This window comes from Aptenodytes patagonicus, chromosome 1 (genome assembly GCF_965638725.1).
Source record: "Aptenodytes patagonicus chromosome 1, bAptPat1.pri.cur, whole genome shotgun sequence".
Taxonomy (NCBI): domain Eukaryota; kingdom Metazoa; phylum Chordata; class Aves; order Sphenisciformes; family Spheniscidae; genus Aptenodytes; species Aptenodytes patagonicus.
In genome coordinates, this window is record NC_134949.1 from 190,728,352 (window position 1) to 190,749,837 (window position 21,486).

Consider the following 21,486-nt stretch of genomic DNA (forward strand, 5'->3'; position numbering starts at 1 on the left):
AATCTGAATGTTTCACCAAGCCTAATAGTTTGCAAATGCTGTAATTTTGTGGCAAAATAACACGTTTTATTTTTTATCCAGGGGGAAAGCTTAAACAACAGTCCTTTTACTTTCTGTTTTTATGCCAGCATGCATAGAAATCACATCTGTATAACTGGTATTGAGAAAGAGAAGAAAAACAGTAGTTCCTGATGTTTCTTTTTCCTCCTTTGTGCTTATATAGCTAAGTGGAATCAGATGTGATTAATTAATCTTTAAAATATCTCTTCCCCAAAAATCTGACTTTACCAAATAATGCATGGGATGGAAGGATTTCCATTTTTATTATTTTTTTGAGAACTTTTATGGCACTGCTCACTACTTGAAATCTTCTGTGAGTCACAAATAAGTGTCCTTCAACACAGTGCACAGTAAATTGCAATATAAAAGGACAGACTGCAAAGTAGGTCTCCTCCAGGCAGCCTTAAGCTATCAGGTAACATTTTTCGATATTTTCTTTACTTTTATTTAATATATGGAATACAAATTTTCAGTATAAACAAAGTTTATGTGAAAAAGAAATAGTTCTCAAGTTTCTTAAGTTCTGGAAACACTGATCTTTTATAAAGTCCATGACTAACTTGTGGAGATAAATCTGATGTTTTAATTAGAATACACTGTACTCCCACAACATCTTTCGTCATAAGTACTTTACTGACATTTATTAATTAATGGTCTGATCCTGCAAATCTTACTCATCTGCATAATTTTTACTTGTGATTGCAATCATTCAGACCTTTTGCATAAGTACAATTTACAGAGTGTATGCCTGTTCAGCAGTAAATGAAGCTCATAAACATATAACCGAGTAAGGCTTTAGGAAAATAATTGCAACTTTAATGTCCTTAATATCTTAATCTCTTTATCAATGATCTGGATGAGGGGATCGAGTGCACCCTCAGTAAGTTTGCAGACGACACCAAGTTGGGCGGGAGTGTTGATCTGCTCGAGGGTAGGAAGGCTCTGCAGAGGGACCTGGACAGGCTGGATCGATGGGCCCAGGCCAACTGGATGAGGTTCAACAAGGCCAAGTGCCGGGTCCTGCCCTTCGGCCACAACAACCCCATGCAGCGCTACAGGCTTGGGGAAGAGTGGCTGGAAAGCAGCCCAGAGGAAAAGGACCTGGGAGTGCTGGTTGACAGCTGGATGTAGATGAGCCGGCAGTGTGCCCAGGTGGCCAAGAAGGCCAATGGCATCCTGGCCTGTATCAGAACTAGTGTGGCCAGCAGGAGTAGGGAAGTGATCGTGCCCCTGTACTTGGCACTGGTGAGGCCGCACCTCGACTACTGTATTCAGTTTTGGGCCCCTCACTACAAGAAGGACATGGAGGTGCTGGAGCGTGTCCAGAGAAGGGCAACGAGGCTGGTGAGGGGTCTGGAGAACAAGTCTTATGAGGAGTGGCTGAGGGAACTGGGACTGTTTAGCCTGGAGAAGAGGAGGTTGAGGGGAGACCTCATCGCTCTCTACAACTCCCTGAAAGGAGGTTGTAGCGAGGTGGGTGTCAGTCTCTTCTCCCAAGTAACAAGCAACAGGACGAGAGGAAATGGCCTCAAGTTGCTCCAGGGGAGGTTTAGGTTGGATATTAGGAAAAATTCCTTGACTGAAAGGGTTGTCAAGCATTGGACCAGGCTGCCCAGGGAAGTGGTTGAATCACCATCCCTAGAGTGTTTAAAAGATGTATAAATGTGTTGCTTAGGGACATGGTTTAGTGGTGGACTTGGCAGTGCTAGGTTAATGGTTGGACTTGATGATCTCAAAGGTCTTTTCCAATGTAAATGATTCTATGATTCTATAATTTTAATTTGGCTTGACGGGGACAGCCATGGGTAAATTAAGCAGTTGTGTGACCCAGAATATACCTGGCTGTTAGAAAAGAGGTGCAGATATGCTCTCTTTGTGCCAGAGCCCTTGAACCAGGGTGGCTCCTAATGTTGTATTCAGAACTAGTTTTTAACAAAACCTGAGGTCTCCCCAAGAAAGGAAAGGGATAAAGGAAAAAAGAAAACAAGGAGAAACTAACTGACTATGAGATAAAATAGGAGAAAAGGAGGAAGTGTATGTGTGTCACAGGATCAAAAGTATAAAAACAAGAAACACCAAGCACATCATACAAAAGCACCCACCCTTCCCTGAAGATATCGAAGGATTTGCCCATGGGTGCTCTGTCCTGGGATTTGACACCACCCGGGAAGAGAAAAAGGCCCCACAGTGGCTGTGACTCCCCACACCACACAAACCCCTCCATCAAGATTCCTCTTCTTGGTGGGGTGAACCAGCTTGGATGGGGTCAGGGGACTGGGTGAGAAGGTCCTGCAACTCAATGAGGACTTAGAACGTGAGGGTGTAAATAAAGAGGTGAGGGAAAAGTACAACTACCACCTTGGTGACAGGGGCAGGATCCTGACACACTTGGAGGACCTTTGTGCCTGACTTTTCCTCCTGTTGCAGAGGGAAACAGTTGGGGAACCTAACAAAAAAAACATGCTATGAACACACCCATATTCACCACTTTGTTTTGTATTTTCCAGCTGATGTGTCCAGTGGATCAGGGAATCAGATGTGAACGTAAGGTGGTCCACTGGGTTCTTACCCTCTCTTCAGTAGTAAAAGGTCTTTTTACCCTGGATGTGGGCAGGACATGACACTGATAACATGGAATCAGTTAAGTATGAGTTTACAAAGGCATTTTCATGGTGATTTCATGGCCTGGCTGGATGTTATGCAGCCTGTTCAGGTGTGCGGAAGGGCTGCACAGGGAGGCTAGAAACAGAAGGAAGAGGACTGGGAAGAAGTAGTGGAGGGTAAGCATGACATATCCTTTTTTAGGGCATGTACAAAATAGGAGAATATTCCTGTATTCAAAGTGTCCTTTACTTCTTTGAGCAAATTGTGGAGAAATGCAGTAGATGAACCACCCCATGGACTGTGCAAGCAGCACAGAGCCAGCCTCTTTCTGCCTGCCTTGGTACCATCTTTGGTACACTGAGGGGGACTCCACCACTTTCACACAGGGGTCATGTGGCAGGGGTTTGGTTAGAAGGTTTCTCCTTTTCTTGGTGTGGAGGACCTGATCTCTTCCAAGTAATTCTAAGCCATGAGGAGCTCCTGGCAGAAGACAAGCAGTTCAGAGAGGTTCAGAGAAGACCTCTCAGGCTGATGGCCAAAGGCTGCTAGAGCCCTTGCTGCCCTAAGTGGTGCTTTGTCGTGTGGGTTGTGAGTACTTATCAAGACCATGTTATGGCTTCTCTTAGCAACATAATTCACCACAGTTGTCAGCATCCTTCACATCTCAACAGCAGTAGCAAGACTGTAAGTTTGACTTTCCAAGGTCCCTAGTTCTGGACTGGTACAGGAGTTTCAGTCCTAGGTTTGTGTCGCGGTTTATCTCCAGCCCTTTACCCCTCTCCTTCCCATGCCTATGCGTCTGAGAAGCCTTGAGTCAGTTCTCTGCCTCACAAAATGTCAGAAATGGCATTGGATTCTGAGCCCAGAGCAAGCAGAGTGTGTTTTAGCCTTTTTAACGGTGGTTTGGATGCATTTATGTAACACTTCTTACTTATGTAAATGGTCTGAATTATTTCAGCAGAACTACTCAAGAGTAAAAATTATTCACATGAGTGAGAGTTTCAGGATCAATCATTTATCAGTAAATGTTGGGAAAATACTTGGGTTTTCAATAAGAAATTTTTGGGAGTAAAGACTTGGATTCATCCCAGGGAGTACAGATACTTAGATACTAAATTATCTAATTTGGGTTGTTGGACAAAGCTCCCTCTAGGGAGAGAGAGTTAGGAGGGAAAGGATGGCATCTACAGATATTTATTTAGCCCATTAAGGTCTAATTCTCTGCTTGGAGAAGCTTTTCTGTCTCTCCTGACAGGAGGGAAGCTTCCAGCAATTAAGCACCTAACTTATGCACTGCTGCAAAGTGGGCTGAAGCCGAGTCACCATGCAATCAATTCTACTCCATGTGTCCAGGCCAGCCGTGGAAATTCAACTCTTGTAAAAGCTGTTCTCACTGTAACCTCTGCTGTAACCTCCCCTGCCTCTTGTGGGCCTGGTCACCTATGTTACAATGAGCCCTGGCCCAGCTCTGATGTAGCTCAGCAGCATAATCTTGGTTCAGACTTTTGAGGAAATTGTTAAGTGGTGAGAAAGAGCTATGAGAAAGTGTAGAGAATGGAGCTGAGAAGGATAAGAAAGGGAAAATTACACACAGAGGTATGATTACAGATATGGGGAGTGTTAGTAGCTTAACAATTCAAGATGAAAACCACCAATTTGGTTGTCATTAAAAACAAACAAACAAACAAACAACATAAAACAGCCCAAGGAGTTGGCTGGTGTCATTAATGTCAGTCTGTTGCTGATGTCAATGGTCTCCATGGGGGTGGCAGTTTAGTAAGATCAAGGGATCAGCAACTAAACAAAACTTAACAACATTTAAGGGAGCAGCTGAGGCTGATCCTTCCCCTCCTCACTAATGCCTGTCTGGGCAGGAAAGACTTTTCAGTGCTTTCTCAGGGTTGGTGAGCACACTAATATTTAACCTAGGAGCTCATTAAACCCGGCTACATTCTTCATGTATTAGCCAATAAATAATTGCTTTATGCTTTTAGCTGCATATATCCTGCTTGTAGAGCCTTTTTGAGTGTGGTTAAATATGCCCAAATAAAATGATCCAAAGAAGGACAGCAACACCTTATGTTAAGAGTTGGTAACTTTATAACAGCAAATGATAAAGGAATAGTCCCATTAGTTTCTTAAGAATCTTGCATGGTAAGAGTCATACTTATTTTAACTGAAACTGTCTTGATTCTTCAAGTGCCATGGTTCCTGTATTCATGCCGTATTTTTCAGAAAGTTTTTCTCCTTCTCAGTATTAATTTTTTGCAAGTGTTGTGAAAGATCGCAAATACCATTGTATTTAGAAATCAGAAGGGAGATTGGTAACCAGAGACATTTGTTTAAAAATATGCTTTAAGGTATTAGGAAAAAACTGCTTTATAGCATATTTGTTTTCCAATATAATACTAGTACTTATATTTATTTTCATTCTTTTCTTCTCTCTCATCAGATGTTCTATCAAATTTACTATTCTCCTTCCCTCATTTCTTGTTCTTATGTCCTTCAGGAACCTATGAGGTTCTGATTTCTTTCCTTCTATTTCCCAGCCCTAATTTCTACCAGTTCTTCCAATTCACAGTAATCGTGAACACAGCTTTTCTTTTCTCCTCCTTTTGTTGAGAATAAAATTAAAAGGTGGATCCAAAATGGTCAATCACCTATTTTTGTTTATTATTATGAAATAAAATCATAGTTCATTGCTCACAAAGAGACAAATAGGTTGTTTCATTAAGTTCATTTAATATAGTGTTCACTGAAAATATTTCAACCAGCTCTGTCCTTGAATCAGCACATATTAAAAAAGTTATTTAAGAGGCTCTATGTCTTTCTATTTTACCTGCCTTCTTTTTTTTTTTTTTTTTTTTTTTTTTAAGACTGTCCTTAGTGAGCTATAAGTAATAACTGAAATATATCAGAGCTCACTAACCTTTTTCTGCCCTGGGTGCTGTAAGAATGATTTTCATATTACACTGACTCATTACATTTTTTTAGTATTGTATAGAAAAATACAGAGTCCTCCTGATTGTGTTTTTATTGAAAACCAAAAGCTCTCAGTTTTCATGGCAGAGAGAAAATTCATCTAAACAATGGGACTTGTTAATAGCCCTGAGTTCTGTAAATGCTGTATCTTTATAACCTATTAAGTTCTCCTGTACTAAAACCTCAGTTGGAAACATGACTTGCAAAACCTCAGGTTAAACTGGTTAAACAACCAGCAAAAATCAGTTTCATGTCAATGTGAAAACAATCAAATTATTCTGAAGTTCCAACTTTAGCAGAGGATGGAGAGGAAGAAAGTGGTCTTTCTTCCTTTCTTTTCTTCCTTTCTTCCTTTCTTCCTTTCACTCTCTTTAATGTAATTATACAAATTTCCAGGGCCTTCCACTCTCTAAAAAAAGCGATGATCAGAGCTTTGAAGTGAACTTACGCTATCTTCTTCCAGAAAGTAAATACACAGGCAAATCTAGTCACTTCCACTACTTTTTCATTTCATCAAAAGAAGAACAAGTAGACTATAAAAATAGAGAAAATTCTAGCCTCCTGGGTGAAACAGGTTAAACAAAAAGGCTTAAAAATTACTGTCCACTGTGTCCTTGTAAGAAATTCTTACCTCTACATGGCTTGCTAGTCCAGTGATTTCTAGAAAAAAAAAATCTCTTGTCTGTTACTGGTCAGGCTTGGCTGTGGGTTTGATCCATGCTTCAGGACAGCCCTCCTGCTGCTTACATATTATGTTCTCAGGAGGCTTTCAAAACCAGTGTCACTACGGTGCCGCTGAAAGCTTTTCCTCTTCCTCTGTCTTGTTCTCTCCTGCCTTGGCCTTACACACTTGTCTAATACTAACTGCTCTTTTGCAACAGGATTAATTTTCAGTCTGCTCAGCAGGCACTTCTGGCTCACCGAGGGGCCAGGTAACTGGCCAAGGTAACTTACTCACCGAGGTAACTGCAGGCAGCCGCATCCAGTGCATCCAGCTTCAGCTCAGTTCAGATTAATCACAGCCTGAGGAGCCTGCGAGTCTGAAGCCATGCTGCAGGATCTTGTGTTGGATGGATTTCTCTCTATTTGCCCTATACTGTACCCCAAAAACATCCCTTCAGTGTAGGCAGAGGTGCTCTAGAGGAAACAGCAAAGCAATCTCCCCTTCTTGGCATAAGATCCTGCTTCCCCAGCTGCATTAGCCAAAACAAGGCAAATGGTCTTCATTGCCCAGTCACTCCTTTTCTACAAAGCATACGGTACCCACACAGTAAAATGTGAACAAGCACCATATACCTTTGGCAAATTTTATGAATATTTAAGCAGATATAAGATATTTTAATAGAATTTAATAAGAAACTGGTTAAGCAAAATGGGAAATCGGACATCTATTTTATATATATATTTCCTCCCCTGTTATTACTACAGAAACAGAAACAGAAAGGAAAAATTTAGACCTTTTTCACATTAAAAATTAAACAAAATCAACAAGTGCCAGCAAATTGGTTAGATTTTAATGAAAGCACAGTTTTTAAGGGTAAATAATTATTACTTTTATTGTGCATTCTTCTTGGTAGCTTCCTGAGAGTTTGGTTTGGTTTTTTTTAATAACTAATTTAAATAACTTCTACTGATTTTCTTGCAATTAACTTCCAGACATTAGACAAAGAATATACCCTTACTACAGTTTATTTGGACCAATGTTCTACCAATGGCTTTAACAATAATCAGAGATATTGTTGCATTCTTTCTCAAGAGGCATATAAATGACATAAATTGAGAATGATTCCATGCATTTCCTGCATCTATAGTCTTAGACACTTTTCTTTCATTTCCGTGCAAGACAGGTAAAAGGATTTTAAGAGAAGAAACTTTGAATGCTTAGGAGAAAGCTATAGTTTCTTGTCTAGGATCTTACAGAAGATAAGTATGAAATTCTTTCCCTGTCCAAAACATACGTGTGGTAACTGTGGCAGTAGAATGGGACAATTGGAGCTTGCAGAGAAAATTATTTCATTTTCATAAACCAGAATCCTCTCTGTTTGCCATTCTAGAGAGAAATCCCAAACCATGACTTATTTTATCTTTTATTTTTTATTTACTTCCTGTCAGAAGCAGTGAAGATGTTTATACACACGTGTTAGATTTATAAGGAGAAATAGACAGAAGAGTGAGATTAAAGAAGTAAAACTGGCATATAAAAAAACCAAATAAATAAAAATAAGCTAGATTACTTCTGAGTTAAAGCAAGAAAGAAAAAAGACACAATTAGTGCTCTAAAAAATTGCATGATCACTGACTGATAAAGGAAAAGAACTGCATAAATGTCAGTACTCTGAACCCAGAGGGACCAGGCACAATACTTTAGACAGCACATTTTTTAAATATAAGTGTGATACACAGTGCATATTTGGTGAGTCCTTCTCCCAGAGGAGAAAGTTGCATCCATATCTTTGACATAGAAGTTTGATGTCCTGAATATATACTGAAGGTGTCTGGTTCTATACAGTTACTTCCTACACCTCTGGAGCTACTTTAAGCTCAAGTAGATTAATACAATGCCAATGAAATCAACAGATCTTTGCCAATTTACATCAGCTGAGGTTCCAAGGTTGCTGAGGAAAAAGAAATGACCCAGGTGTCACAGAAAACAGAAAGAAAAATAAGAAAATTGAATTCATTTGAGGGCACATTGAAAACACACAGAACTCAGTCAGCTTGTTCCTCACCAGCCTCCTACAGAAACAGTTAAAGTGCATTACAGCAACTGTCATACATCCATGCAGGATTGAATTCATACAGTTAACCAATTAATAGATAATAACAGAACCAGTTTCAACAAATGTACAATCATTTATTTGTGACTTGCAACCAAACACAAATCAATTATTCCTTAAACAAAACAGTAGAAAATGAGGAGATGAGAGCCCCTTAGGGTCAATTCCTGCCATACAGTGTTTGCACCCTCACCGATTTCAGCAGCAGTTGACTGTTTCCAGGACAGTCTCTGTTCTGGAAAACAGACCCCCAGCTAAGCAATTAACACTCTGCTTTTGTAATTTATTACAAAGGGTTCCTTCACCTCCTTTCCAAACACTGTCACCATACCCATCTGGATAGAATTGTTCACAACAAAAATTAATGAAAACTTTAACCCTTGAACACTGTAATTTGCTTTATAGCTTGGCCTGAGTTATATTGCCTTATCCTTTTTACCAGCTGTCAGGGAACTGTTGTATGATATTGTGAAAGCAGAGTGAGCTATTTTGTTCACTTGAAAGTATACATCTATAACTGACCAACTGAACATCTTACTAGGGGAAAAAATCAGTTGGTGTCCAGTGTCATAATTTCTAAAATAATTTTAGATATCCTAAGGTAGGTATATCTCTTGGCCTCCAGCTGGATCAACATGGTACAGGTCTTCCATTGCTCCTGTGCCATATCTGCCAACCTTGTGTTGATGTTTCTCTTACCCTATGGAGTATGAAATGGCAGGGGATGCCCACAGATTGGCAACTGCATTGAGTCCTATGTCTCCATCAATTATAATCAGAGCTTAGAGACCCAGCTCACATACAGACAGCTGCATTGAAGACAAATTAATTTGTGCATTTGCATCTTGAGTTGATGCCCAAACACAACTTAAACACAGCACTAAGAGGAATTCAAAGAAAATAGTACAGATATTTTGAAAGGATAGTATAGAAGTACCTTCCCATAAAGCAATTGGATCCAAACCCAGATGCCTGCTAGTTTAAAGGAAGTCGAATGACTTGTGATTTATTTAACCCATGGCTGAGAGAGACTAATGAGTCTACTAATCTAATTGAGAACAGAAAAGATGTGGCCAGGAGAGTCACAAAATGAGACTCAGTTAATGGCCAGGACAATGATAACTGGGGTCTCCATAAACCTTTAAAAAAGTGGATTCAACTCACCCAATTTTAGACAATGAGTAGATCTCTGTGCCTGAGCAAGGCACTAAGCTTGTTTTATAGCCAACAAAGAGAAATATGGACATATAGGGCACAGTTCATCTTTCCTAGTTTATTAGTCTACATTAGGTCAAAATAAATTTCTTCCTAACAGTGTCTATTTCTCTTCATTGGCAATAAAAAGAACCTAGGACAACTAGTTTAAATTCAGCCATCTACATTTGATCAGAGGACTCCCACCTGGGTGTCTGTAGATAATAGTGTGTCTTAGATCAGAAAGCAGCTCTGCACCATCTGCTCCAAACAGGCCTGTCTAAAGCTCCAGCCCCACCAGAGGTAGCCTTTATCGGCCAATTACAGGAACAGTTTTATTTATCCTTAAATTTGCCCTGTAGCTAGAGGTGCCTAATCCCACCCAGTTATCTTATTATTGTTACAAATATTTTAAAACTGTAACACCCACAAGCAGAGAAAGTACAAACAGATTAAATGAACAGAATTAAACAAATAAATAAATTAAAAATTAGTCATTTGTTCTCTTCAGCCATCCCACCAAAATTTGCCATTGTACAAAAGGCCATGTGTGGAAAAAAGTACTATCAAGAGGAGATTTGAGAAAATATTAAGCAGCCAAAGTAAGAGACTTATAACAGGATTTGGAGTTCAGGTTAATTACAGCTAATGCTACCAACAAGCAGAACACAAAGCAAATGGGAAAGACTGTTGACGGTGGTGAAAAAATATGCAAAATATTATCTTGTTTTGCTATCAGGAAAGCATCCAGCAAAAGGTATTGTTTCTGCTGTCATTGCAGTCAGTCTCTTAGCAGCCTGAAAGTTTAAACCTGCTAGAAGGTACCCAGCCTGTTGTTTGGCAACACAGGTTGCCAAGGCAACAGAAGCCAGTGACACTTCTCCTTCTTCCTGATGGATTCTGCCACTAAAATACAGAAATCGGGGTCCTGAACTGACCTGATGGCTCTTTAGAAGACATTTTTTCATGCCATGAGATCCCTATCTCATAATAAAGCACTGAGGTATTCTGAAATATTAAATGTGTTTCTTTATTTTAGCAACGCTTATTGATGGGTTGCAGTCTATTTCATTTGTTGTGATGTTGCTTGGATGGGTGTTTGGATTTTTGACATGCTGGTCAAAAGAATGCTGAAAAGGCTACTGCTATTCTTGCATTAGCCCTTTTTCTCTTGGTAAAACCAGGTGACTGATATAAATCATAGAAATGAAAATCTCCCTGTAGTTAACTATTTAAAATCTATTTATAACATTTTGCACAACTAGGTGCACGTATGGAAAACCAGCAACAGTTTTTGGTGTACAGTTTGCAATGTTTAAATAATGGCTTCAAGAGATACTGCTTTTTAATTTTGGTTTGAGACAAACAAAAAACATTCACTGAAGCATGAAAATATCTTAAGGGAACATGTGAAAGAGAAAAAATCTGAGCTAGAATCCTTCCTCCCAGCATAATGAAACTCTCTGGTTGCTCGCAATCAGGGAACAAACAAAACTCTCACTCCTTTCTCTCCTAGGCCTAACTTTGCACACATTCCTCCCTGTTTAAACCCCATGAGTTTTTTCTTTGTGAGTCATTACTCAGTTCGATGTAGAAATTCTTTTGAATGTCCCTTAAAGCTATTCTCCCATTGATCTGCACAATGGCATGCCTCCCATAGCAGATGGTCTCGCTTCTCTCTTAACAAATGTCCCAAATGTTTCCATTTCCTTTTCTGGATAAATTTAGAAAGAATAAAATTGTTGCATCTGATTAATTTTTTAATTTGTTATAAATTTTAACATTTTTATTAAGGCCTTTACTTTTGAAGGCATTACAATGCCTTTGCATACTGAAAAGGAAATCAAGCTTTTGCATCTTTATGTTAATATGTAAATAACATTTAACTTGAAGATTCAGAATTTTGTCTTCAAGTTTTAAAATTTCCCCTAGTCTCATCTGAGATAATAATTGTGGTTTCTGCCTTGTCAGCTTGTAACTTTATACAATTCTGAAGAAAAATACTCACATTACCAAATGCATGGATAGAGCCCACATTCCTGACATCAGTTGATTCACTCTGTGTGTGAGCTAAATATATTGATGAAAAGTAGTGTACTGTAATGTGAAGAAAGCAAAGCTGTAACAAACAACAACCATATATACACTATACCCAAACTATTTATTCAATATGAGGCCACAGGCACCATGTGTCCCCTTTGCAGGTCACAAAAATTGAACGTGCTGTTTTCTCTAGAGATGAGGCTTTGTCACTAGAATCTACTTGCTTCTAATTCCAAAGGTAAATATAAGGTCATAATGGAATACGGAGAAAGAGGAGTTACAACTCAATTGCTGCTCAGTAAGAAGGAATGATGCACAATTAACGTCACAGATTGGGGACTTATGCATTTAAAAAAAAAAAACCAAACAAGGAGAATATAGAAAATCTCTAAGTTCAGTGCAGAATTGCAGAATGGAATACTTAGAAAAAGAATTTAAGAAATACACAGCAACTAAGGATAATAATAATTGAGAAGTCTAAAATAACATCAGAAATAAGTAGAACTTGGAAACCTTTTATGATGATTAGAATAGTCTCCATTTGTAGATATGATTGAAATTATCCCTACTGATAATTTTTCAATTTCAGATCCATATACAAATAGCCTAACCACATATTACCGAGTAACAGTTATACTATCATTTGTACTTGCCTAAAAAGTTCACATATAATTTTAAAAGTGTAGCTGTTGAGGCTTTAAGTAGTGGACCAAAATTTTTAACCCAAGTAGAATACAGTAAGTACTCAAAACATGCAGTTTTGTTTGTTTGTTTGTCATAGAGTCTTTGTCTATAGAAACCGCTTTTTGGGAACTCTTTACTGTACGTAAGTTGTCCAGGAGGCATCAGATGTTCTGTACCCTTTGACAGAACATACTAACTGTCCATATTCAAGCAATGTCCATCTCAGAGGTATATATCCATCTGCTTACCCCTGATGGGACACTGTGGTTTTAGTTTTAACCTCCTGATTCCTTGGGAAAAAGATGTACCTCACTATCTGTTTTATTTGTACCCACAAAAGTAATGACAATGGGAATGATGGTCGTAGGCCCCTAAACAACCCAGCTGGAAAACTTTAGGATAAGGAACTGAAAGTAAAAGCTGACTCTAATAAGGAATATTTGACTTTATAGCCAGTCTAACCCACTATTAACCAACAGTAATGAAGAACTTTTTGAAAAACATAAAATAATAATAAAAGGAATAAAGAATAGGTGGTGTGACAAGAAGACAGAAATAAGTGTTGGCACTGTGAAGATGACTAAAACTGCTGCTTGTACAAGGAAAATTGCTTGTCCATAAAAAGTAGATGTCTGTAAGGAACAATGAGAGTAGGCGAATGGAAAAGAAAGCAGAATGAAGAAAGTTCTGACAACATCATGAAATGACAGAGGGACATGGATTCCCCTGAAATAGTTTATAAAATCTAATCAGTCTCATTTAACTATGGCTTTGAATATTTGCTGTATATGTTAAATAAATTTATTACATCCTGCAGTACAGAATAAGAATGTCCCACACTTGTTGGGACATGACTGGTGGGCACTTTAGAGTCTCACAGTAAGCCAGAATGTCTATTCATTCTTACTCTGAGGATATCTTTGCCCACCTCCTTTACACACCAGTACATAAATAGACTGCAAATGTCCCTTCAGTGATCTAGTCTAATTCATGAAAGGCAGATATGCTGTCTATTAGCTGGCCAAAGATGGTCTGATTGGTAAGTTGTGAGTTTTTTTCTCAGTCATCAACATATTTCAATGAATGGTAGTTATCTCTAACTGATACATTACCCCTAATTGATATATGAGTTGCAGTTAATTTTGACTGACTCCTGCTAAAAGTCTGTGTTCTGATAATGGTCTGCTGCATTGCCAGCAGGTCAAGGAAAAAGATCCTTTCCCTGAACTGAGGACCAAAGTTCTGTGTTCACTTATGGGCTCCCCAGTACCAGAGAGGGAAGGACTTACAGGAGCAAGTCATGTAGGAGCAAGTCATTACAGGAGCAAGTCATGTAGTCATACAGGATGAAGGGACTGGAGCATCTCTTGTAAGAAGAGAGTCTGAGAGCTGAGAATATTCAGCCTGGAGAAGAGAAGGCTGAGGGGGAATCTTATCAAAATGAAAAAATACCTGATGGGAAGGAATGAAGAAGAGGGAGCCAGACTCTTCTCAGTAGTGCTCAATGAAAGGAAAAGAGGAAATGGCCATGAATTAAAACACATGAAATTCCACCTGAACACAAGAAAACACTTTTTTACTGTGGGGATGTTCAGACTCTGAAACAGGTTGCCCAGGGAAGTTCTGGAGTCCCTGTCTGTGGAGATATTCAAAACCTGACTGGACACGGACCTGGAAACCCCCCTCTAGGTGACCCAGCAGTGGGGGTGGACTAGATGATCTGAAGAGGTGCCTTCCAACCAAAATGATCCTGTGATTCTGTGACTCTGCTTGGGTTTGTTTGTATGTTTGGTTTTTTTCATTTGTTTTTTTCCTCCGTCTTCCAGAAAATACAAATTTGTTCTGAATTCAGAGAAACACAGTTCTCTCTGAGGTTAAAAAAAAGAAAGAAAAACAAAGTCAGATGATTTACACTTCACTTAGTTAAAGAACATAATTTTAAATATCTGGTAATATAAAAAGGAATAAGGTGGTAACATCTCGCTGTGTTGACGCCAACACCCTAGTCCCTAGGACATAGTCCTCACTTATAGCTCAGACTAACTTTCCCAAGCAAGATATACATACAATCCCCTAGATCTCATGTAAGGCACTTCATGTCCTTCCTTCCCAAAATGGTGGCCCAGAGGTGGAATTTTAGGTATATTTTCCCGGTCTCCTTTCATCTTACTCCACTCTGGAGTTACATATTTATTTAGCACCAAAAAGCACAAGTAGGCAATAAAAACAGCTCAAAAATATTTTCACATCACACTTTCACATCTACATTCTTTACATTTATTTTTATCTTTGTCCTTTAGAGAAATCTTTGTCTTTCTGATAGAATAGAATAGAATAGAATAGAATAGAACAGAACAGAACAGAACAGAATAGTTCCAGTTGGAAGGGACCTACAACGATCATCTAGTCTAACTGCCTGGCCCTGGAATATGTGAAGATACACTATAACCTACACCTTTACTGCGCATTGCATATGACTTTCAGTGGATCTTTTGTAAAGGCTTTCTGACTGTAGTGATTTCAGCTTAGTGACAGTCATGTGGTTGCTTCCAGGGAAGATGGAGGACTTGTGGGGAACAAAGCAAGTTGCAACCATTTTCTGAATAGATGGAAACTGTGGAGTGGCCAGTCTAGCCTCCTATGGTACAGTAATATTTAAGACAAAGGCAAAGATGATAATGAGTTCTCAGAGACAATGTCATTAGTTAAAATACCTCCAGGTAATTGTTGTGGGGTTTTCTTCCAGTTAAATTGTTTGTTTACTGTACTGGCATCTTTGCAGCTAGAGAAGTTCTAAAATATTAGTAAATTTTGTGAATATTTGCAACCATTCTTTTTCAATTTGTAAATCTCAAACATTTTTATATTTTCTTTTATTCTGCCTCCTGTTTGTAAATCTAGTTAGTCATGGGCTCATTATGGATGTTGATTATCATTCCATTTATGACTGTGGGATGCTACACCTATAGATATAGCCACTACAACCCAGCACTTTGCTCAGATGCAGTTTATCATTCAGTTTTTTAGCTTAATGCAGAAATTTAGTGTAGATCCTACTCTTTGGCTTCATGCTTTGGATTTGTTCACAGAACAGCATAGCTGGGCACCTAGAAATTAGAAGAAAACAATAAACATATAAAGATATACTTTTAGGAAAAAATCTAAATAATTTTTCTCTGGTTGTATCAAATCATGAATGATTTAATCATCTAGAAAAGCAGTTATTAATTTTCCAGTGTATCCTTACTTTTTTCTTACACCTCTGTTTTCTCCAAGTAGGTTTTAGTAGTCTTCATAGGTTGGGAAAATTCTATTTGTTTATGTACACACTTATTTAAAATCACTTGGCTTATCAAGCTATTTTTTCCAACATTAATTAAACTGTGAAATAATTGAAAGAAAAAATCTTATATAATGCATTTGCTGATCATAGTGTTTTGGAGACCTTTCTATTATTTTACACAGACATATTTGAAAGTTCAAGGAACCTTTTTGAAGGCTTTGACTAAGCAAAGTATTGCAGGTAGATAAAATTGGAAAATTATGGTCAAGTATTTGAAGATGTAAATATAAAGGCTAGTTTTTGTTTAGGAAGTGAAATAAGCATTTTGTTAGTTGTCTTAGTAGTTTTGACCATTATGTAGCAGTTATATGGATAACAGAAACTAACAATTGTTATTCAAGAATAGGAAAATATTAGATTGATTTCAATAATAGAAGGTCTGAATTCTGAACATAAAAATACTTACTAATCATTATTCCTGTTCTTTCAGATATAAAAAATAAGATTTTAGTAGAACAAAAGGACAACATTTTAAATTGATCTTGTCTAGCTACTAATTCTGCAACGGTACTGACTTGTAGGTATAATTAAGGTTAACTACTGGATAATTTGCTTTTACAGAATGACTACAAAACCTGGTTATTGGGCTGAGCTTTATTTGCATTGTTGATTAAGAAAACTCCACCACTTTCAAATTCTGATTTTCATCAGAACAGTTGCTTTATCTTTAAATATTCTTTAAATGGACTAAGGATAGAACATGATTCCTGAAAGTGTTTGACAATTTCTTAAGTCTCATTGTGTTTTGTAAACATAAACATATACTATGTCCTTATTTTCATGAATTAGATATAATATAAGCATATCCTTGCTTTAATACTGACCTTGCTACTATTTAAACAGTGGTTATACTAATCTCAGTGCACTTTATTCTCCATTGCAGTGCCCAATGCTTATATGGCATCCCTACAACAGGCAAAATTTTGATACCTTGCATATCACTGGACAACCACAAAAACAAACAAAAAGCAATGAGCACAGGTTGATGGGTTAAAGTAAAAATTTCTAATAGTATGCTGCCTGGTTGAGGTTGAAATTTACCCCACCCAGCAGTCATTTAGACCAGAAGGCAACATTCTTGAGTTTATTTGCAAATAAATTTCTGAGCATACATTCTCCTATTCATGAAGACATGGTAATGTTCCACAGATATGGTACTAGTAAGAGACAAAGAAGTTTAACATTTTGAAGGAGCTAGGTAGGCTTGTGCTTTTCAATGGCATATGTTTTATATGTGTGTAAATGTCTGCATACAAAAAAAACCCCATGGTCTTTGAATTGCCTGTGCTCTATAACACATCTCATATGTATTGGAGAAAGATGAAGAGGAGATCATACCATCTAAATCTATACTTACAATTGAAGCTTTTGTAATCCAGTCTTTCTGACTGTCTGTCCCTTGGGTTTTTCAAGTGAAACATCCGTCGAGGGGTTTTATTCTGATAATGGAGTGCTCTTAGAGCTCTGGATATATTAACTGTAGGTAGCATTACTAAAACATTATGTAAAGTTCAATTCTAACCCTGAAAAAATCCCTCTTGAAAATAATTTTGAAAACTTTTACAGTAGAACATTACATAGTTCCTTCTTCAGCACCACCAGTCACTGTTACTTAAAGTAAAAATGTATGGGATGAACACTTTGTTTAGAAAAGTTAGGATTGTGCTAATTATGTGTCCATGAGCAAAAGAAAAGGAATAAAGAAGGTGGATGGAATATAGGCAATAGAGTAATAATTTTGAAGCGATATAAAATGTGCTGTATTAGCCCATGTTGAAAGCCCACTTGGAATGACTAGGGCTGTAGTAACCACATTCAGCTGGAGTTTTCTTTCAGCATTAGTTACTGCAATAAACATCCTGTGATGGATGCACTCGACCTGTTAACCACACTAGCAGTAGTTTGGTACAGACTCCAAAGGAGGTAAAGGCCTGAGCTGTGGCCAGACCAAGAACTCCTCTGTTTCCAGTCTGTTGTCTGAGAACCCACAAAGGAGCTGAGTGGCATGGTGAACATCGATGCATATGAGCTTGGGACACTGATCATGTGATTGACACATGAATAGCAGGTGGCTTTTCCAAGACTCATTTAAAAACAAAGCAAACTATGGGTACAAGGAGCCTCATGCATACCTTTGCCATCACATGCAATTTGACTACAAGCCATCCACTTTATTCCATAAATATGGCAGCCTAAGTGAGCCTTCTTTGAGCTCTCCCTGCTAGGTAGCATGGCTGCATGGCAGTGATCTCCCCCTGCGCTGGGACACCTCTCAAGGTTGCTCCTCAAGGCAGAGAAACCTTTTACCCACGGCAGATCTTTGGTAAGTGACTGACACCATGCTGAATTAATACTAATGAAACATTACTGATCCATGTAGCTATTAAATATTAATTACTATAAACTTTATATAGATAATTCCATTAGACACAAACCGTTGTCCAAGTCTGAGACTAAGATTGGACCTAGCTGCACCTAAGCTCCATCAGGAGCAAGGGGGTCCAGTCTGAACCTCATGACTCAATGGGAAGGTCTTCCTTATCCTTTTTGTCTCCGGTCTCTCTGTAAATCATTCTAACTTGATTCTAACTCAATTTTCCTTTGTCTGTTCTTCCATGCAGTAATTAATAAGCTGAATCTTGCCATCAAACTTATTGAACCTTGGCAAACCCCTGTTAAACTTTGTTAAATTCCATCAAATTCATTGAACTCTGTCAAATTATTATTTTACCTCAACAAAACATATTGCTGTTTCTCTCCTTTAAGTGAGGTGCATTCCACTCATTTACGACAAATTGGTGTAGTCGGCAGGATCCTAATTCAGGATTCTTGACACATCCTAAATCACAGCTGATTGCACAGCTTGTGCACAGCTGATCCATGTATTATCTGCGTTACACTAAAACAGTTACAGAAACTTAATTTTAGAAACCAACTTACAAATAGACAAGTGATAATAGCTGCATTTTATTTTCCTGTGAGGTGTATAATAGTATTTTGTGTGAGCAAATTGCCCATTAATAGTCTCAACGTGCTAGTTTTGACCTAATGTAAACAAGATAGCCTCTTAATTATAATTTATCTAACTGGACTGAATGTACCATAAATTAATGTGTTGCATTTAACAAATGGTATTAAAACTAATCATGAAAAAAGATTTGATGCTGTCAAGAATTCAAGATTATTCTTTCTAAATCTTTTGAAAACTGCAAATTGTTACATGTGTATTTTAAATGAGACCTTTATCAAAAGCAAGTATGAAATAAATTTATTAGGTGTCCCTAAAGTACTTACATAAAATTTTGATGTCTTTTTAAATTGAAGGTTTAATTTATTAATTTTTATATATATATATGGTCATCTTGAAGGATATTAAATATATATAATAGGATCTACGTGCATCAGTAATAAATTTTGTGAATGTTTAAATTGTATGAGAAATGTTTAATATACATGATCCTGTACATTAAAAAAAAAAAAATTTGCTACATATATAATTTCATCTACTTCCTCACCAATGAGAAATATTTATGTTTGTGACTGTTGCCTTTTGGTTCAAGAAGGACAGTATAGCATCTCTCCAGTTAGCAGCATATTACCATTATTACTCACATACAGATTAGATATTTGGTGCAAAATTTTGGAGGGGCTTAGACATAGGATTTCCTAATTAAAACTTCTACAACCTGTAAAACCCTCTCCAAAACAGAGAAAGACACTGAGGTCAGAACAGAATTCTGTAAAATAATTAACATTATGAGCAGGTTTCCGTTGCCTAAACATAAGTTTCAGGTGCCAAATATGTACTCTATTATTCTACCTGACCTCTAATTCGAGATATCATGGTTCTTCTGAAGATCATGCCGTACCTCCTAAGCCTGTGCAATTATCTCAGACCTCCTAGAGTATCATAAATGGCACTAGTTATTATATTATTAAAGTGATGATTCAAGTCTCCGCTCAGCAGTTACTGGAGAGCAGGATTTAGTTTCTGAAAGGTAGGTGGCTAGAGTCATTTGGGATACCCTAGTGTATCTGAGATAGGGACTGAGATCAGGTAGGTATAATACTTGACTTGCAGGAAAACCGTGGTCTACTAGAACATCATCTGGAGGCTAGTTGTTATACTCTAGGATGTCTTAAATGGTACCAGATGCTCATGTTCAGCAGCTATAATGGCAGCTTAGACAACCAGCTAACACTGATATTGTAGACATATTTATCTTTCTGGCTCCAGAACTGGCTCCTATCCTATGCCTAATAGCATGCTATTTATATGTAGCCTAAGGTCAAAGTTGTAGTCATCTCTGAAGTCTTTTCTTGCCTGTTAATTGAGACTAAGGTCATGTGAAAAGCTAAGTTCTCTCAATTCAATTTCCGTTGCAGGAATCCAGCACCCTGGCTGAGTGGAGTACTGAAAATCAGTAGTCATTCATTCAAAAAGAGATTTTAGGATATCACAGTTCTCTGGGAGTTGGGGAGAGACACATTGTTTACGTTTTCTGAAATGACCAAGCAAGTGTTCATTACTGACAATCTTTTTCACTGATGTGAGAACATTCAGACAACATATGGTGATGACCTTGCGTGTGTCCATAAGGTATGCTATAGATTTTCTACTCACATGTAGCTTTCTCAAGGATAAGACAGATTAATTAAAAAAAAAAAAAAAAAGAAAAGAAAAATAAAAAGACAGCTAAATGTGGTGGATTGACCCTGGCTGGACGCCAGGTGCCCACCAAAGCCACTCTATCACTCTCCCTCCTCAGCTAGGCAGGGGAGAGAAAATATAACGAAAAGCTTGCAGGTCAAGATAAGGACAGGGAGAGATCACTCACCGATTACCGTCACAGGCAAAACAGAGTCAGTCTGGAGAAATTAGTTTAATTTATTGCCAGTCAAATCAGAGTAGGGTAATGAGAAATAAAACCAAATTTTAAAACACCTTCCCCCCACCCCTCCGTTCTTCCCAGGCTCATCTTTACTCCTGAATTCTCTACCTCCTCCCCTCAAGTGGCGCAGGGGGATAGGGAATGGGGGTTGTGGTCAGTTCATCACATGTTATTTCTGCCACTCCTTCTTCCTCAGGGGGAGGACTCCTCACACTCTTCCCCTGCTCCAGCGTGGGGTACCTCCCATGGGAGACAGTCCTCCATGAACTTCTCCAACGTGAGTCCTTCCCATAGGCTGCAGTTCTTCACAAACTGCTCCAGCATGGGTCCCCCACGGGGTCACAAGTCCTGCCAGCAAACCTGCTCCAGCGTGGGCTCCTCTCTCCACAGGTTCACAGGTCCTGCCAGGAACCTGCTCCAGCATGAGCTTCCCACAGGGTCACAGCCTCCTTCGGGCATCCATCTCCTTTGACGTGGGTTCCTCCATGGTCTGCAGGTGGATATCTGCTCCACCATTAACCTCCATGGGCTGCAGGGGGACAACCTGCTTCACCATGGTCTTCACCACGGTCTTCACCACGGGCTGCAGGGGAATCTCTGCTCTGGCACCTGGAGCACCTCCTCCCCCTCCTTCTTCACTGATCTTGGTGTCTGCAGAGTTGTTTCTCTCACATATTCTTAATCTTTTCTCCAGCTGCATCTGTGCAGGTTTTTTTTTTTTTTTTTCCCCTTCTTAAATATGTTATCACAGAGGTGCTACCACCGTCGCCGATTGTCTCGGCCTTGGCCAGCGGCAGGTCCGTCTTGGAGTTGGCTGGCATTGGCTCTATGGGACATAGGGGAAGCTTCTAGCAGCTTCTCACAGAAGCCACCCATGTAGCCCCCTGCTACCAAAACCTTGCCACAC